General features: G+C 35.2%; 2 protein-coding genes across 3 annotated transcripts in view; one reads left to right on the forward strand and one right to left on the reverse strand.

The window, feature by feature from the left end:
- Positions 1 to 20402, reverse strand: part of SLCO1A2 (solute carrier organic anion transporter family member 1A2) — a 122755-nt gene that overhangs the window by 65567 nt on the left and 36786 nt on the right. The gene's annotated exons all lie outside the window — the stretch shown is intronic.
- The window catches only part of IAPP (islet amyloid polypeptide), a 48149-nt gene that overhangs the window by 6588 nt on the left and 21159 nt on the right, over positions 1 to 20402 (forward strand). The window contains exon 2 of the mRNA XM_015074663.3: positions 145 to 255. The gene's annotated coding sequence lies outside the window, so the exon portion shown is untranslated. The remainder of the gene's footprint in view (positions 1 to 144; positions 256 to 20402) is intronic.

The raw sequence follows: 20402 nt of genomic DNA on the forward strand, positions 1-20402 counted from the left end.
GCAGAGCCTGGTGCGTAGGACTCAACCTCACAAACTGTGAGATCATGACCTGAGCTGAGGTTGGATGCTTAACTGACCGAGCCACCCAGGTGCACTGATCCCCCTGTGTTTCTAAAGCAAGGCCTTGCTCTCTGCAACTACCAGGCCTTGAAAATGAAAGAGCGACTGACTGCCTAGAACACATCAAGTGACCGTGTGACCAGAGACACCCATGATGAGCTGGATTCTATCAGACTCACCAAGCTATGGAGTGAGGTAAGAGCCAAGCAATCAGTCAAGATAAAAGTAATGCCTTTGTTATCAGGCACAAGCAAGTTCAGAGGGCATGCGCAGGCAGATAGACCATACTCCATGTCATCCATTAGTGTTGCACCTACATCTCTCCATCAGATCATATCTACACTATCAGCAACGTCCCTTAGTATCAGCTGAGAGAGGAGACAAAAAATATGAGCTGGAGACAAAAAATAAATAGATGGGTGAGCTCAATATGTGAATTTGATGCAGTTGTCCCTAAAGAACAATTAGTATATAAGGTTTTCCCCCTGGGGACCTGCCTTAATGGCCAAGACATCTTCAATGGAAAGAATTTTATTTTACAATCATAGATTACTGGGCTCTAAATAATTCCTTTGAATTCTGCTTGGAAATACACCATTGTCTGAGCACATCTCTCTTTTGTATTGCCTATTATCAATTCCAGTTAGCAACAACCAGCTCATGCTATCATTTCTGCCACAAAAACCTCCTTGCCTGTGCCACAAGTTCATTAGGTACTTTTTTCATTTTCTAGGCTATTGCAGGCAAACTGACCAAATGGTTTACCACCGTGTAACATGAGTCACCATTTTCCTAAATCATATTATAGGTTTTTGCCATCTGATTCGAAAACCAGTGATGCATACTTCATGTTTTTGTTACAGAAGAACCCTATTTCCAGTACCAGTTTCTGTATGTATACAGTTTTGTGCAATAATGCCACATAACAACCTCAAAAACCTCAGTGGAATCAAAACAGGAAGTATTTTCACATTTATAGCTCTGTTGTTTGGCTGTGGGTTGGACATAGGCAGTACTTAGCTGAGACAGCCTGGAGCCTAGGCTTCTGTCATGGTTTATTTCTATTGCACATATTTTCACTTAGAAATACAGGTTACCCTGAAGCATATTCTTCTTTTATTTATTTGTTTATTTTTTTTAAATTTACATCCAAACTAGTTAGCATATAGTGCAACAATGATTTCAGGAGTAGATTCCTTAATGCCTCTTACCCATTTAGCCCATCCCCCTTCCCACAACACCTCCTGTAACCCTATTGTTTGTTCTCCATATTTAAGAGTCTCTTATGTTTTGTTCCCCTCCCTGTTTCATTATTTTTGTTTCCCTTCCCTTATGTTCATCTGTTTTGTATCATAACGTTCTCATATGAGTGAAGTCGTATGACATTTGTCTTTCTCTGACTGACTAAATTCACTTAGCATAATACCCTCCAGTTCCATCCATGTAGTTGCAAATGGCAAGATTTCATTCTTTGTGATTTCTGAGTAATACTCCATTGTGTGTGTGTGTATGTGTGTGTGTGTGTGTGTGTGTATACCACATCTTATTTATCCATCCAGCCATTGATGGACATTTGGGCTCTTTCCATATTTTGACTATTGTTGACAGTGCTGCTATAAATATTGGGGTGCATGTGTCCCTTTGAAACAGCATAACTATATCCCTTGGATAAATACCTAGTAGTGCAATTGCTGGGTCATAGGGCAGTTTTATTTTTAAGCATATTCTTCTCACATTAGATGACAAGAGTGCAAGTGAAGCAAGTAGAAGATGCTATTGCAGTGTTCCTTAGTGCTTTGTGCTAAACCTACACAGTATACTCTGCTTGTATTCTACTGGCCGGAGCATGCCAAATGGCCAAGTCAGTGATGGGGGACAGGGATCAGAGTATATTCACCCATAGCCAGAGGATCTGAAAAGTCATATGGCCCTAAGTGTCAGATCCATATTCATTTCTATACTCACCCTATGCTCCAGCTATCTGTATCTGCTACTTACTTTTTCAAACTCACCTACCACTATGTTCTTACATCTTAATAGAAAATTTTTCTGCTTTCTCTGCCAATTCCTCTTATTCTTCAAGGTCAAACTCCCAAAGTACCATTCTTTGAAGTCTCCCCCATCCCATCTTCATCAATATTTACTTTCATACAATTTTTTTTTGTTTTTCACTGAATCATTTTCTGCATTATAAAATGCATAGGTATGTGTATCTCCAGGCAGATTACAATCTCTTTAAAGGAAGATACAACATTTTACTCATAAAAAAGAGCTTCTTGTACAAAAAGCCTTCCCAGACTATGTGTCACTTATTTAGTGAACAGGTTAAAGGTGTAGTGAGATGCTAATAGCCCAGCCAAAAGAGGGCCAGTCTGGGCCTGGAACAGCCAGAGTCCCTAAGACTGTCACCTCTAGCTGGGAGCAGCCACTTTTGTTTGTACTGATATACAATACAAATCGTTATTTTTTATATGTGCTATAGGAAAAGCTCTAAAGCACCTAGATAAGTGTTGCTCTGTTAATAAATAGTTCATAAATACTCACTGAATAACAAACTGTAAATCCTTTCTATAAATTAAATAGCACTTTAAAATCATGTATTTTGAAACAAACATTCTAAGTTCAAAATACTACAGATCAGTGTGAATCACACATTTTCTTGGAGCTTAAGATGCATAAATTAAATAAGCTGTCATGGGATTTCTTAAATATGATGTTAATACACATAACAAATATGATTGTGCAATTTATAGAAAAAGTACATGCTTGAATACCATTTAAAAAGGCACTATTCACTAAGTATTTTTCTTTCTTAAATATTTTGAAGTCAACCAATAGGAATAAGTCAGATAATAATAAATAGAATTTGCCTAAGAAAAATTGTTCAGCACAATTTTCTGGTTAGGAGAGAATTATATTTCCTTGGGGCTAATGAAAACATGCCAAGGTGAGTTACGATATAAACTAATTTCTGTGTGTCCATTTTATCTATATCTGAATGTTGGCTGATCTGATTTTCCCTCCTACAAGGCCAGAAATCTGAAAATATGATACAAGCTAAAGAATGGGCTGTCTCATCTCTTATGTCTGAAACTATGGAGCTGTCTCTGCATCTTACTTGTATTCGTGCCACTCATACCAATGCAGACGAGATAGATAAAAATATGAGGCACTTCTCTTAGTTTAGAGATCTGCCACTATGGTAGAGGAGACTGTTAAAAAGATTTATAAGTAAAGCTTTATTTAATCCCATCTGTTTCCCTTCTAACTAGTCCTTGAATCAATTCCATTTTATTTCCTTTGCCACCACCTTTGTCCAATTTGCCATCTTGTCTAATGTTCTCTATGCTAGCATTTTTATTTATTAAGGGAAACAATTATTTCTCCTTTACTTGATTATATAGCTCTCCCCATCCTGCTTTGTACAGATTTGTTTACTAAACATATATACCTAATACATACAGAACACTCTTCTAGATGCATGTAGCTTTAGAAAATGCAGTTTCTATCTACATGAGGCCTATGGCTTATTAAATAAAATATCTATAGCAGTAACTATAATGTAAAGTTATATTATGCCAATGCATAGACTAAGGAACAAGAATGTAAGTTCTGGAGCCAGACTGATTCCAATCCTGACTCACAACTGTCTAGCTACATGACCTTGGAAAAATTATCCAACTTATTTCCTCATCAACGAAATGTACTCAGTAAGAGTACCTACCTTGAAGGTTTGTTTTGAGAATCAAATGAGTTACTATGTGCAGAGATCCAAGCATCATTCCTGGATTGCAAAAAGTACTAAACAAATATTAGTTACTATTATTACAGGAGAAAAAGATCACTTTTAACTTAGGGAATCACAGAAAGTTTCATGATTTAGGCAGCACTCAAACTGAATTTGAAAGGTAGCGGTTAGGCATTCTTGACAGGAAAGTGAAAAAGCAAGTCTGTCATGAAATAAGCAGGCTCCTTCAAGAAGCTCTTCATTCCCTGCAGGCATACAGAAAATGGGGTAAATACCTTAATGTGGGCAACTGGAAATTAGTGAGACTATATGATCTATGATTGCTTCTTTTCTGGATCCTTCCCTCTCCTGCTATTTCTAACAGGATGATGATTTCTCTGTGTGTAAAAACACAACGATGGATTAGATGATTATATTAATTTCCTGAATAGGAAACCAAATTCGTTATGAGATTACTTGAAAGTCATGTACTAGATATTTGCAGGGGAGAGCCATCACTTGCCTGGCTCCCAAAGCGGTCTCTTACCTACAGGCCTTTAGTTTCTCCCCAACACTGTCCTCCTAAGGCCCCAACACACATGTACATGTGCACACACATACACGCATATCCACGCACACATCTTATTTTGCATCTATACACAGGTAGATAAATGTACATTCTAATGTGAACACCTAGAGGTAATGACTCCAGTTTTGTCTCTATTAACTGAAAGTAATGACTGGTTTCAAACCAAACAGAAGAAAAAAGTAGCCCTGTAGTCTGCTGTTACAGGCATTTTTTTTAAGTAGGAAGAACCATAAAGAACTTCATGCAAACCAGGTGTAGCTAACCTTATTGGGCATGAAGGAGAAAGTAGAGCTGATGAAAGTCTGGTCTGTATCCCCAAAAAGAAGTGAATAAGTCAGGCACAAAAACCATTGCTTAACACTAGAGGAAGCTGAATAAAAATACTTTTGAAAAGTCACTTAGGACATATTCACACTAGCTGTCTGCATTTTAAGTTAGTAGATTCTTGCCAACTTTGTTGTTTATTTGAAACTACATGGAATTGACATCAGTATCCCAAGCGGTCAAAGTATTATCTCCAGTTAGCCAATCAAATTTTTAAGCAGACCCTTTAATGATATCATTTAGGATAGATACATGTGTTAAAATATGACTTGAAATACATTTGAGTTTATCTGGATCATCTGAATTGCTTGCAAATTTAGCTATGTTACACAAAGAGCTTTGATTAATATAATCTAAAGAAAGAAATGTGATATAAGTTGACTGTAGCTCAAAGACTTCATTTTCCTAAAGTTTTTCACAAAAAGGTCATCAGTTGTGATTCATCAATCACTGACTAATGAAACCACATAATATTTTACTTTCATTACTCACCAGGCCATGATTCTGAGTTTGTGGAAATGTGACTGTCTTCAAATTCATCATATAATGGCAAAAACATTCTTGGTTAGCAGAATAGCTAATATATGTAACTTACTAATGTATATTTTGTTTAAAATATCATTGGTCCTACCAATATAGAAAATTTTTAATTAAGCATCTTTTCGTGGTCTGTTAACTCTTTTCTTTGGGCTGGGCCAGAATAAATGGTTGTCTATATGATGGGATTTTAAGTAAACTAATTCCAAAATATCACTCTCAAAAGGTTAAAAATTTCCTATATTCCTTTATAAGATATTACAGTTTCTGTTAAAAATGTAGTTCCATGAATAAAAGAGACTCAGTAAATATGTGTAGATTGGATAATAGTATATTAGCCACTATCAGGTTCCCTTATGCACAGTGAAATATTTGGTCACTAGATACAGCTAATCACTTATGAAGTTGTACCTCATGCCTCCAGTTAAGCTAAAACACCTATATATACTGTAAAAAATCCACACACATGTGCCACATACCCATGTGATATACACCTGTCATCTTGAAAATCAAATTGTCATTGTCATTTATTTTTCCTTCCTTAGTCTGTATGAGAGATGACAGGCTACATCAAGGACTGACGTCTTTTTTTTTTAATTTTTTTAATCTTTATTTATTTTTGAGAGAGAGACAGTGTGTGAGCAGGGAAGGAACAGAGAGACACGCACACACAGAATGCGAAGCAGGCTCCAGGCTCCGAGCTGTCAGCACAGAGCACGATGTGGAGCTCGCACTCACTGAGCTGTGAGATCATGATCTGAGCCAAAGTCGGATGCTCAACTGACTGAGCCACCCAGGTGCCCCAAGGACTAACTTCTATGGCAAAATATTTTTCTTTTTTTTGTTTATTTTATTTTATTTTATTTTCAATATATGAAATTTATTGTCAAAATAGTTTCCATATGGCAAAATATTTTTCAGTCCCTTTTGCTCTTCTCCCTTTCCCTTAACTCTTCAGACATGTCCCTCAGGGGCCTCGTTTTGCTACTTTCCAATGTGATGCCAGCTAACTAAAGACACCATTCTCACTAGGAGGTAACATCCTCTTCTGCTGCCTCTTAATTTTGAATTTACTATGCTCCTCCCAGGCAGGTGCATATTTTAATGGGCCTTTTGTTAAAGTTTTTCATTAAAAAGACTGGCTCACATGTTGGGAATTTTAGCACACAAAAAGCCAAAGAGGCAAATGAATATTTGATAGGAAAACCCTTTAAGATCCTTCATATTATACTGTAACTTATCTGATGAATGTAGCAGAAAATTATATTCATGAGAGAAAGATGAAAGAAAATGAACATATTAATTAAAGTCCCACTCTATGCATAATAATGCATTTGGCTCATCAAGTTATAAACAATTTTCTTTTTTTAATTGTTTTTAATGTTTATTCATTTTTGAGAGACAAAGACAGAACATGAGTGGAGGAGGGGCAGGGAGAGAGGGAGACACAGGATCCAACGCAGGCTCCAGTTTCTGAGCTGTCAGCACAGAGCTCGACACAGGACTTGAACTCCTGGACTGTGAGATCATGACCTGAGATGAAGTCAGATTCTTGACCTACTGAGCCACCCAGGTGCCCCACAATTTTCTTTTTTAAAGATAAGGTAGCAGTCTGAGGTTTTAGATTTAGAGTAAGTTTTTCTGTACACTGAATTCAGATGTTAGTAAACCCCAGCCCTTTTCTCTTTAATAACGAACTGTAGTACTGCTTGTCCTTTTTCTTGGTAAGATCAGTGTTGATAATAAAGGTTCTTTCTTCAAAATCCCTAGCTCAAATGAACAGAACAATTTTTCGAATCCATGTTTTGTAAATACAGAACAATTAATCTATAGGAGACAGTAGATGGTAGTTAAATACACACACAAAACTAAACCATAACAATACCTTCAAAGAAGCAGATTAATATTCAATCTTCAGTTACTTGTTGCTTTGCTTTGATTTTGATCTGTTTTTGTTTTATGTTTGATTTTGTTAAGCACAGTTGCAGAATTTTCTAAGACTAACTTTTTATAGTCCAAATTTAATTCATTCTTTACCTAAGCTCAGATAATCAAGGTATGTGAAAGTCTAAATGTATCTGCATATTCATATAGACTCTACCTGCTCCTTGCACTAGAAAAACTAAATTATTGTAAATCTGTGGATCAGTGCTTATCATAGGAGCATAGCAGTCTAGAGACTGAGAATAGACTATTCTAAAAGTTTAGAACCAGAGAAAGAATAACAGATTTATCTGCAAGCAAGCCCCATACTATCTTCTTTTTTTCCTTTGGCACAAACAATAATAACTATGTTTGTTAATTTTAGGTGAATGGGTAATCCTAAAAAATTTAGGTTCACTATCAATTTGTGGGAATGGATTTATAGTATCATGTTACGAATTGTAATTGATTTTAAATTGGCTTTTGCCACATCATCACTGAAGCCAAGTAGTCAAAACTGAACCAAAGGTGTAAAACTGAAATGCATTTTTCCATTCCAACTCATGAAAGACAATCACAAATTATGTTTTTTTAAGCAAATGAACTGATAATAGAATTAAATCTGACGTCAGTTACAAAGTCAGTTTACCAAATGACAAAGTTTCCAAATTTACCAAATTTGCAAACTTACAAAAACTTGTCATAAGGCATATTGTTTTTAAACATACATATATTTTCATTAAATACATTGTATTATTTTTTTCAATATATGAAGTTTATTGTCAAATTGGCTTCCATACAACACCCAGTGCTCATCCCAAAAGGTGCCCTCCTCAATACCCATCACCCACCCTCCCCTCCTTCCCACCCCCCATCAACCCTCAGTTTGTTCTCAGTTTTTAAGAGTCTCTTATGCTTTGGCTCTCTTCCACTCTAACCTTTTTTTTTTTTCCTTCCCCTCCCCCAAGGGTTTCTGTTAAGTTTCTCAGGATCCACATAAGAGTGAAACCATATGGTATCTGTCTTTCTCTGTATAAATACATTTTAAAGAATATTCAATTTGTCAAAAGCTGAGTCCTAGGCTTATTTGGTCTTTATTATTTTCTAATAAATGTATAGAATATATTAAATATATTAAAATTTATTATGTTCTAAAATATAAGTATATTAATTAAATACAGCCTAATAAGATGGTATTATAAGCATAATAAATATGAATAAATTCATTGAATATAGTCATATTTGTGATAAATATATTTATGAAGAATACAATTAGGAAGAATGCATTTATGAAGAATGTATTCATATAACATATATTCTTCAATAGGTTCTTGACTATATTCAAGAAAAAATAATCATATTCACTTTATATAACCAATAAATTATGTTTATAGGAAACCATACAAAAAACATTTAATGTGCTCATAGAGATTAATCCTTAAAACAATATTTTTGGTAAACTAGTAAATTTAAAGTCTGTTCCATTAATGGCTTTCAGTGCCTTGATCTTTGAAGAATTCACTACTTCCATAAAATTGTGGTGAAAAGGTAGTATGTGTTAAAGAGCAGTCAAACACAGAAACATGTTTTTTGAGCACAGGATGTAGATCAAAAATGGGTTATTGTGTTCGAAAGAATTTGCCTTTTTGTATGTACAGTCAATCAAACTAAAACTGCTAACTATGTGATTTTATACTGAGAAGATATATCCCCAAAAGAAAACATATATGGAACAATGACTATCTTTTATCCCTGCTTTAGCGGAAGCCATGGGCATAGCCATCTTTCCAGTAGTGATAAATATCTCATTTTAGATTCCAGAGCAATTTCTCTTTGACTGAATTTTGGCCTGTTGTGTGACCCAACCTCCAATATCATCAGATGTTGTATATCCTGAATTTGCATACTTCCTTATGAAAGAAACACCCACATTTTCCAATGTACCTCATTTGGGCACAAGATGAGCTAGCTAGCAAGCCATACAAATGACATTGTGCCATTAACAATAGGTCCAGTGTGTTTTGCAGTAATTGCCCAATGTAAATCCCCTTGTGTAAGGTAGAGCATTTCCTTCACTCCTTGTGGAAATCTCTTAGTAACATGACTGATCTCAAATTTAAACTTATTTCAAACTACAGTGGGGGGGGGCGGGGAGAAAGCTGCTATTTATAGACAGTCAAAACTGTGTTATTGAAAGATGAGGACTGTTTTAAGATACAGAGGAGTTGTCTTTCTTTTTGCTAACTTCATACGGAAAGAAATTGTTGAAAGTGAAACAACTTTGAAAATAACTTGCTAAAATTCATTGTCAATAAGCCCAAATTGATCTATTTCCTCAAGTACAATTTATTCGGTATACACAGAGTACAAAGTGGCACACTGGGCATTAGAGTTAAGCAGTAGCCTTGGTCCATTTCATCACCTTTTCTAACTCCATTTGCAGTAATTGTCTCTACTTCATCATTACCATGTATTATAGCTCATCAGGCATGCTTATTGTTTCATATGCCTAGGTCTCAACAATATTTAAGTTTCCCTGTGGCCTAGAACTATGGTTTTACCTTATTTTTACACCCATATTTCCTAGTTAGTGCTGAGTTTCAAATGTGTACTGCGTTCATACTGCCAGTCAGTACAATAATGTGGATTCAAGAGATCTCAACCAAATCAAATATGACCAAATGAATGGCTGGTCTCACTTTACTGGAACTGTTTTGACTGCTAGAGTAAGTAGGAATTTACATACATCATTCTCCTCATCTTTAGGCCCAGTGCTCATTGAGTCTTATATCAATCCACAAATGATCAAGCACATGACTCTTTTATCTCTTTATTTTTATTATCAATTCAACTCAGTCATTTATTATTATCACTTTTCTTGAGATAGTTGGTTACCATAAGAAAAACACTAAATTTCCACTTCATTCCATAGCCCAAAATAAATTCAAAAAATAGTTCTGGAAGAAAATTTTGCATTATTTATAGGCTATGATGGAAGAAAAGACCTTTCTAAATATAAAAGTAGAGGCAAAAATACTTATATTAAATATTAAAAAGTTAAAATTTAGAGCAACAACAATAAAGAAAGAAAATAAAGTCTATTCATAGCAAATAAGAATCTGGGAAACACTGAAATACATATGACAAATTTTAATAGCTTTATATTAATAATGCTTACCTATCAATAAGAAAGATATACCATCAACAGAAACATGGACAAAAAAATAAGAACATATTCACAAAAGAATAAATAGCAAGTAAATTACCATACATTTAAAATTATAAACTTTAACAAATTTTTCAATAAATCACCTATAATCAGTATCTTTATTTCTTGACCTCATTTCTCAACCACTGTGGCTTCCAGCCAAACTGTTGCACTAAAATCCTTCATCAGAACCCCTAGTGAGCTCACTGTTGCTAAATCCAACAAACATCTACCTTTTAGTCCTTCTTTTTCTTCACCTTTTAGCAATATTGGACACTGAGGACCATTCTCTTTTAAAAATATATATATTATCTTCCCTTGGCTTCATGATATCATGTTCCGTATCACCTCTTACCTGTACCCTCACTGCATTTTGAGTCATTTATCAACCACCAGAGATCAAAGGCAGAAGACATTTTTATCACTTGAATTAATATTAATTTGATCCAGCCATTTATATTAATAGTGATGCTACCTTCCGTAGCTTTCTTTCTCTATCTGCTCCTTCTTACTCTCCTTTGGATGCTCCTCTTCTACCCACTCCATAAATGCTGGAAATTTTGAAGACTCTGTTCTGTTATTATTCTTCCCTTCCTCATTTTACCCCTGTGAAGATTGCTCATTCCTATTGCCTCCATTGCCATCTATAAAGACACAAACATCAGACTCTTCCAACAATTGCCTGCTAAACTACTCAACTTGGATATTTTGCAAACATTTCAAATTTATTGTTACCAAACTGTCTAAATCAGAAAATTTGGAGTCCTCCTAGATTATATTCTCTCCCTCACTTCCACATTCAATGAATTGCTCAGTCTGTCAATTCTGCTTTATAAATATCTGCTGAATCCATCCACTTATCCCTGCTCTATAATGGACATCTGTTGTTTTGACTTTCTAGCACCCCTCCACTTCTTTTTGTTACCAGAAGCCCTCTATTGGATTTGTTTTTAACTCATTGAAAATATGAGTCTGTCCTTTTATAGATGATGCAGCAGTAATAGTTGCATTACTAGAGCCACCTGTGGCCTTGTTTGTAGCCATGTGGAAAAAGCCAGTCTGAGACAATCAGTCTGAAAAGTAGAAAGTACAAAAAAAAAAAAAAAAGGAAAAAGATGGGTAATGACAGCAAAGAGAATGGAAAAGAAAGGGAGAGGGAATGAGGAAGAGACTGTTGGAGTTTGGGGTTTCCATTGTTCCTAAGAACCAGGTGAAATTTTTACTTTAATGTTTTGTTAAAAGAGCCAAAATTTCTCCCTTTTGCCTTAAGCTGGTTTAAGTTAGATTCCTATCACTTGTAACCAAAGAATTGTAATACAAGCTGCAAGTCACTCCTGTCCACATTGTTGCCTCCTACCTAATCTCCCCAAATGTACCCTTACTCTCCCCAAATGCACTCGTACTCTCCATTATCAAAATGCAACTAGAATTATATTTTAAAAACGAAAAATCATATCCTTAAAATAAGGTCCTCAATCTTAACGTGGCTTCCAAGGCCTTTATGTGATCTGACCTCTAAATACCGCTCACACTGTGTCTTGAATCGTTCGATTGTGGTCCATGTTCTAGCCACACTATATTTTCTTCAGTTCCTCAAACATCAGTCAGTCTGAAAACCTCTTACTTCTGTGCTTCCCTGCATTTCCTTCACTTCCCAGCTGGGTCAACTTCTGCCCATCTGTAAGTGTATTCCCGGAGGCTGAGTCTAACACCTTGGCCTAAATTATAGCTCCTTTAGATATGTTCTTCGTCATCACGCCTTTAACTGCTACATGCATAATATAGATTTAGAGTGACATATCATTTATACTTTTAAACCAGCTAAACTTTAAGTTCTATCAAAGTAAGAACCTGATCTGTCTTGCTTACCTCTGAATCATCTCCCCCACTTCCTATCATCACCCAATTCAGTGCCTGGAACACAATAGATGCCTATTAGTATTTGCTGAATTGAGACTGAATTTTAAAATACAAATGAGCTGCCATTTTTTACTCATCAAATTGTCAAAGTTTTCTTTATTATAATACTCAACATTGGCAAAGATCTTTCATGTACTGATGATGAAAGTACTGAAATGGCAACTGAGTAGAAGATATCAGGTATTTAAAACTGTAGTCTTTGACTTGACAATTTTATTTCTGGAAAGATTAAGAAAAAAATTATGGACAAAATAATGTATAAGGGAATATTTACCACAGCTTTGCTTCCATAAAATATTTTTAAATTACAGAAAAAAAGCCTGAATGTCCAACAATAGGGATTGTTTATTTTATGCATATACAATAGAATAAAATGTGGCCACATTATTGCAAGGTTATTATTGACATGGAAAAGTATTCATAGCACTACTTGGCAATGAGAAAGAATGAAATATGGCCTTTTGTAGCAACGTGGATGGAACTGGAGAGTGTTGTGCTAAGTGAAATAAGGCATACAGAGAAAGACAGATACCATATGTTTTCACTTTTATGTGGATCCTGAGAAACTTAAGACCATGGGGAAGGGGAAGGAAAAAAAAAGTTAGAGAGGGAGGGAGCCAAACCATAAGAGACTCTTAAAAAGTGAGAATAAACTGAGGGTTGATGGGAGGGAGGGGAAAGTGGATGATGGGCATTGAGGAAGGCACCTGTTGGAATGAGCACTGGGAGTTTTATGGAAACCGATTTGATAATAAATTTCATATTAAAAAATAAATCATATGATCTACTGAGAAAAAAAGAAAAGTATTCATAGCATGTTCTTAAATAACAAAAGGCATGTTACAAAATGGTATGAAAGATATGATGTCACTTTAAGTCTACATGAAGATATATAGCGATTAAAAATCTATGTTGGGACAATATTCATCAAAATATTGTTTTATTGTATCTTGGAGGTTTGACTAAGTTGGTTTTTACTTTAATATTTTTGCTTATCTGTATTTTCTATGTTTTTTTAGTGAAAATACTGGATGATTTAAATCTTTTTCCTCACAAAATTGCTACCATATATCGAGTGTTTATAAACTTCTAGGCACTGTGGAAAATATTTCATACGCATTATGAAATTTACCACATAACCATAAAAGATTGCTTTTGTTATTCAGTATTATAAATGAGGAAATAGAGATTTAGAGATATTAACTTGTTTAAGGCCACACAACCTGGATTCCAATCCAATTTTGTCAGCCTCCAAAGCCTAACTTTTAATCATTACACTATAATAACAAGGTGCCTAAATGTGTACAAGACACTGTGCTAAGAGTCATTGGGTGAATAAGAAGTTTGCAATTAGTAGCTCTCACTTTCAAGTGGCTTAGCAGTCAATAAGTAAGACATGTAGACTACTATACAACATGGGAAAATATGTTTTATAACATGAGAGGTACAAATCTGGAGGTCACAAAATTCAGGGGTGTTTTGGGAATAACAAGCACGTCATCTTGTTTTATTAGTGTGGTTTCTCAAAATGTGGCCTTTAGCCCATCTGCCACATATTTATCAGCTCATCTCAGGAGAAAAAAATCCCTACCAACTCAGGAGAATTCAAATGATTTCCATGAGCATCATACATTTGGTATCTAGCATTTAAAAAAAAATGCCTTACAATACTTATAAATGTTACTAGCAATATAATACTAAAGGCTTGATTCTTGGTCAAGGGAATATAAGAAGTGTACCAACACCAGGCTATATTGTGTTCCCAAATACCTGAGGTCAGACAAATGCCGTGTAACCCACCAACATCTCCTGGGCCTTTGTGTCTTGGTTTGTACTGATTTGAAATTGGCCTTAGGAAGTTTTCTCCTAGGTTTCAAACACATCTTGGGATGAATTTGAAGGACAGATTGAGGTGGATTCAAAATACCTCCAAATACCTGTATTCTTATGGAAAATGTCAGGCTCCCAATTGCATCAGCCTCTTAGTCACTACCTTAAAAGCTCTGCTAGAATTTTGTTTTGTTTTGTTTTGTTTTGTCTTGTTTGTACTAGATGACATTTTAATTTTATTTTTTACTGTGGTAAGGACACTTAACATGAGTCCTAACTTCTTAAATTTCCAAGTACACAATACAGTATTGTTAATTATAAGCACAATATTGTACAGCAGATCTCTAGAATTTATTCATCTTATATAACTGAAAGTTTATACCTCTTGAACAACAAATCCCTATTTCCCCCTTCCTTGCCCCTGCAACCACCATTCTACTCTGTATGAGTTTAACTATTTAGATACTAATATAAGTGGAAAATCATGCAATGTTTCTGACATAGCATAATATCTTCCAGGTTCATCCATGTTGTCACATATAGACTAAGGCACCTTAATGGTTTTTAATGGCTCAAACTTCTTAGAACTTTGTCTAATTGATATCATCCACCCCTCCTGGTCTTCCTTCCCTTTGCATTTAAGGATAGCCTTTAAAAGGGAAGGTCTTCTGTTTTATTTCACAGACTGACAGGTTAGAATTGCACTTCACCAAAGCACTTCAGTCCAGACCTACACCAAGCCTACACCAGACCCACAGTTTATCCGGAGATAAACTGAATTTATCTCTGGAAATGCAAAGAGAGGAAATACTAAGATGGGTGAATGGTAGCAATTAGATAAGATTCTAAGAAATTCAAGCCATTAAAAGCCTAGGGGGCTTTAGTATGGTAGCTCCAATTCCATATTGTCAGTAAAATCTCAAAGAGTCCTACTCCATTTTCCCAGTAACTGGGTCACCACCCCCATTTCTCCACCTTCACCTGTTTCAGTAAGGTCATCTGACTGAGAGAATCTCTAAATTGAACATTTGGGGCCCCCTAGTAGGGGTGCTACTATGGCTGTGTTTAGATGTGTTCAAGAACACCAGTCATCATCATGAGACCTTCAAGTCTGCCTACGTATAATCACTCCTTTTTGCCTATCATCTGTTTATAGATAAAATTTTGTTGCTGTGAGCCTCTGAAACTGAACATATTTGTTCAGAATACATAGGTGTTGGCTCTTCCATCCACAGCCAAAGGTATAGTACAACAAATATCAACAGTCCATCTACGCTAAAACACACTGAAATAAAAACACTCTTTCCCTGTGCAGTACATATTTGGTCGGTTCACTGATTAATTAGCTGTTTCTAACTAATCTGTCTGGGGGTAGAAGGAGTATGGGTGAATGTAGGCAGAAATATCTCAGTGAGCTTGGCAATTTTGTCACCCAATGAATTTACACTTAAAGTGAAACCACTAATCTAATCTGTTTTTATTAAAAAAAATTTTTGTTAATGTTTATTCATTTTTGAGAGACAGAAAGAGACAGAGCATGAGTGGGGGAGGGGCAGAGAGAGAGGGAGGCACATAATCTGAATCAGGCTCCAGAGTCTGAGCTGTCAGCACAGAGCCTGACATGGTGCTCAAACTCATGAACTGCGAGATCATGATCTGAGCTGAAGTCGGTCGCTTAACCAACAGAGCCACTCAGGCGCCCCTAAACCACTAATCTTTAAAGCAATATTTGGCATAAGTTATTAAACTTCTCAACAGTGGATATAAAATAGATAGATTTCAACTTAAATTTTATGTTACTCTGAGCAGTGCCATAACATAATCACAGGGTCTCTTCTTAAATTATTATAGGACCTGTGTAAATGAGCAAATCCTAATCAGAGTTCTTTTGACTATACACAGTATCACTTAAAACTCATCTTTGTAATTATATCCAACCACAGCATTCATAACTAAAAGAAATTACTATTTGGAGCCAGTTAATTTTATTACATATCTACTTAGGTTTGAAGTTACTTAGATCAAATTGCAATAAAACTCAAATATAAACAACAGAAAGTAATATTATTTATAAAAGGTTTCTAATATAAAACAAAACAAAAAATATAAACAAGATTTAAAAGAGCTAATGAACAAGATTTAATCTTAAACAAGATTTAAAATCTTAAACAAGATTTAAAAGAGCTAACTAGAACCATGATAGACAGTAATAGACAGTAATATTGTATAGAGGGGAATAAAGGTTACTCCCAAGACTTCTACAACATGGAAGGTTTCTTTCCATACTTTTTGATTTGTGTTAAGGAAATATAAGAGCAAGAGCAGTCAGTGTTCAGTGGCTTTGATACGAGATAATGTATGATTGCTCTAATGGGCCTATTATATTCTTTTTTGTTCTTCCTTTTTATTTAACTCATATTTGAAAATCTCCTGCAGACAACTTGGCTCTTTCCCAGAGGTTTGGTCCAACCCTAGGTTCCATTGCTATCAGATCTAGTGGAGGTCAAAGCACAGGCCAAGCGGCTGCAGGTCTGCGAGGATGTAAGGACACCCCTTTAGCATAGCTAAGGAGCATTTCTGATGAGTCAATAGAAAGAAGGTCAGGCTAATAATTATTCTCAAGTGGTCATTTTCTGCCATTTGACAGTACAAATTTCCCAAATTTACCTTCTTTCAAACTCCAATCTTAGTTATAAGACTTAATTTCCTAAAAAAATTAATTTCCCAACTTATATATAATTGTTCCAACTGTGTGGCAGCTGTAGTGTGTGGAAATGGATGTTGGACTCTTTTTCCATACCCTAACATGAATGTGAAAAGTTATATAATCTCTCAAAGCACTCAAATGATCTTCAGTAGAAGTTAATTATTTCCTACTTCACAGGGTTGTTTGAAGATCAGGTAAGATATTATACAGAAGATCCTAACACAATGCCTGACACAGAGCAGATTCTAGATAACCATACATTTTTAATGTCCACCTCCCTCTTCCCCATAAGACATTGCTTTCCAACTCTTTGAGAACACTGTGCCAACAATTATCTCTTTCTCTCCCCGCTCACCAAACTCCCCTTTCCTGATGGCTCCTGAAAGATCAATAAACATTTATTGAATGTGTAGTTAGCAAGTTGGCCAGGTATTTTTCCCATGTTATTTTAACCTAAGCCTAACCTCTCCTGAAGCTATTGGTCTTTCTTTCTCCTCTTTATGATGAAAGCTCTTCAAAGAGGCTATAGTAGAAGAATCCATATAAAGAGTATTGTCAGGGGAAGTATAAGTGTCTGGGTGCTGTGCCCAAAATTTAGATGACATGTTCAAGTGCATATTTTCCACATACTATTTTCCCATCATAGTCTTAAAAGAATCCTTATCCTCAATATGTTGAGATCCACTGATAGACATCAGTAACATTTCAGGACTGTCACACTATTCCTTTATATCTGCTTCTCTCCTTACTATGAATTGAAATTTTCCTAGCTATAGCCATCAGTAAACTTTATTTTAATGTTTATTTGTTCATTTTGAGAGAGAGAGAGAAAGAGAGAGAGAGAGAGAGAGAGAGCGCACACGTGTGAGCAGGGGAAGGGCAGAGAGAGAATCCCAAGCAGGCTCTGCGCTGACAACTCACAACTGTGAGATCATGACCTGAATCAAAATCAAGAGTCAGACACTAAACCAACTGAGCCACCCAGGTGCCCTGTCATCAGTGAATTTTTACTTGCCAGCTTCCAATTTCTATTTTTAGTCTTCATCCTACATAATGTATTTGTATCATGTGACATTCATCCCAAGCTTTCCTTCTTGGAACTTTCCCATCACTTCATTTTTGAAATTACTTTCATTTCCCAATAAGTCATGTTTGTGCACTCCTATTTCTTTCTCTGCTCCTACTCTTCAGTATGACTCCTAAATTTTGATGTGCCCCAAGATATTCTTTGTCTTAATTTATTCTTGTTGTACGTCCTCTTTTTTCATTGTATAATTTATGTCCAAAAACATCCCACATTTCTAGGTTACACCTATCCTGAAATCCAAATCCATATTTCAAGGTAATTAAAATATAAATTGCATAAATACACTAAAGTTTTAAGTTTCATTGGTAATCAAAGAAATTCAAGTTATTATAAAAATATTGTGTTCTTTTACCATACAAGTGATGGGTAGTTTTTTTTTCTAAATAATATAACTGTGTTGAAAAATTTAAGGACGAACAGATACACTAATGCATTTCTAAAGATGAGCAGATTATTACAACCCTTATACAGAGGAATTTGGCTCTATAGCTCAGAATTCTTTGAAATATACATACACAGTTCTGCTTCTATACTGTGAAGTTATACCAAAGGACCCTCCCACTAAAAGACAACTAGAACGAGGGTGCCTGGGTGGCTCGGTTGAGCGTCAGACACCTGACTTTGGCTCGGGTCATGATCTCACAGTTTCATGAGTTTGAGTCCCACATGGACTCTGCACGGACAGTATGGAGCATGCTTGAGATTCTCTTCCTTGATATTTCTCTCCCTTTCTCTCTCACAAAATAAATAAATTTAATAAAAAGCTAGCAAGAAATTGGATACATTAGGAGATAGATAGATAGATAGATGATAGATGATGGGTGATAGATATAGATGATATAGATATAGATAGGCATGGCTAAACTCATAAGAAAAGGAAATCTCAAAGTAGGAGGGGTGAGACAATGAACTAAAATTTGAGCACAGCCACAAGTAAGTAAGTGAAAGAAAGTTGCCCTGGAAACAAATACTGATAAAAATCCTGAAATCATGAAGTCCTAACTTCAAGGTTGGAGAACTAATGTGAGTCTTCTATATAACTCTGGACCTTCCTTGGAGCTAAAGTGATACCAAATACTGGCAAATTCTGATAGTGGCAGATGAAACCATAAATATCCTTTCTAAGGGAACATCCCCCTTGGATTCTTACAGATTGAATTTATTTATCTGTATTTAAAAAATATTTATTTATTTATTTATTTATTTATTTATTTATTTATTTTTGAGAGAGAGAGACTGACAGAGAGAGCGAAGAAGGGGCACAAAGAGAGGGTGATCTGAAGAAGGCTATGTGCTGGGAACCTGATGAAGGACTTCAACTCATGGAACCATGAGATTATGGCCTGAGCTGAAGTTGAGCACAACCAACTGAGCCACCCAGGTGCCACTCCCTACAGATTGAATTTAAAAGCATATGATCTTATACATATAAATCAAGCCATTTTGACTGAAAGCTATCAGAAACAAAATACAGATTAAATTTCTAAGGAAATTCATATGCTGAAATTATCAGAAACAGAACATTAAACATATTAAATGATTAAAAACCTAAAGTTGGATTATTTTAAAATCAAGTCTTTAAAAAAAGACTATTATAAATGAACAAGAAATATTTAAAAGTAAAACAACTTAACCTTTGATATTAAAAACTCATTTAATGGGTAACAGCATATCAGATAGAGATGAAAGAGACAATTCATGAACTGAAGAAGAGATTTCAGGATAATACTCAGAATTAGTATAAAAGATTCAGGAACCAGACTCAATTTGAATTCCGGCTCTATCACTAACTGGGTCTGTGACCTTAGGTATGTTGCTATCCTCTTGTATTTCAGTTTCATCATATATTAAAAAATAGGGGTTTGTGTAAGGATGAAGTGCTTGGACCAAAGCTGATAATATTAAGCCTATAGAACAAATATTATTGATATGACAGAGGTAATTCCAAAATATCTATTATATCAAGAAACACATGGGCTTAACTTCCCTACCAAAATAAGGAGTTTTTCAGATAACTCACAAATGAAATCTCACCTTATGCTGTGTAAGAAACACACTAAATATAAAATTATTCACAAAGATTAAAATAAAAGAATGAGCAATGATATACACACCATATGCAAAAAAGAAAAGAGAAAAAGAAAAAACAAGAGTCATGATAATGTCTAACAAGGTAGAATTCAGAGCAAAAAGCATTAGAAAAACTACAGAAAGGTAGTTTAAAGGTACTAAACAGGACAATTCACAGAAAAATATGTGTGATACATTTCTGTGCACCCAGCAACAGTGAGGCAATTTCACACAGCAGAAAATTCAGGGGGTACAAAGATAAATCAGCAAAAACAATAATTGGCCTTAATTCTCTTCCCAGTCTAAGACATAACAAGATGAAAAGCATTAAAAAAGGGTTTAGAAGACTTGAATTACATTTTTAATAAATTACATGATATGCACATATATTGAAATTTGGTAACTGAAGTAGAAAAGTAT

Source organism: Acinonyx jubatus, chromosome B4, assembly GCF_027475565.1.
Source record: "Acinonyx jubatus isolate Ajub_Pintada_27869175 chromosome B4, VMU_Ajub_asm_v1.0, whole genome shotgun sequence".
In the NCBI taxonomy this organism is placed as follows: Eukaryota; Metazoa; Chordata; class Mammalia; order Carnivora; family Felidae; genus Acinonyx; species Acinonyx jubatus.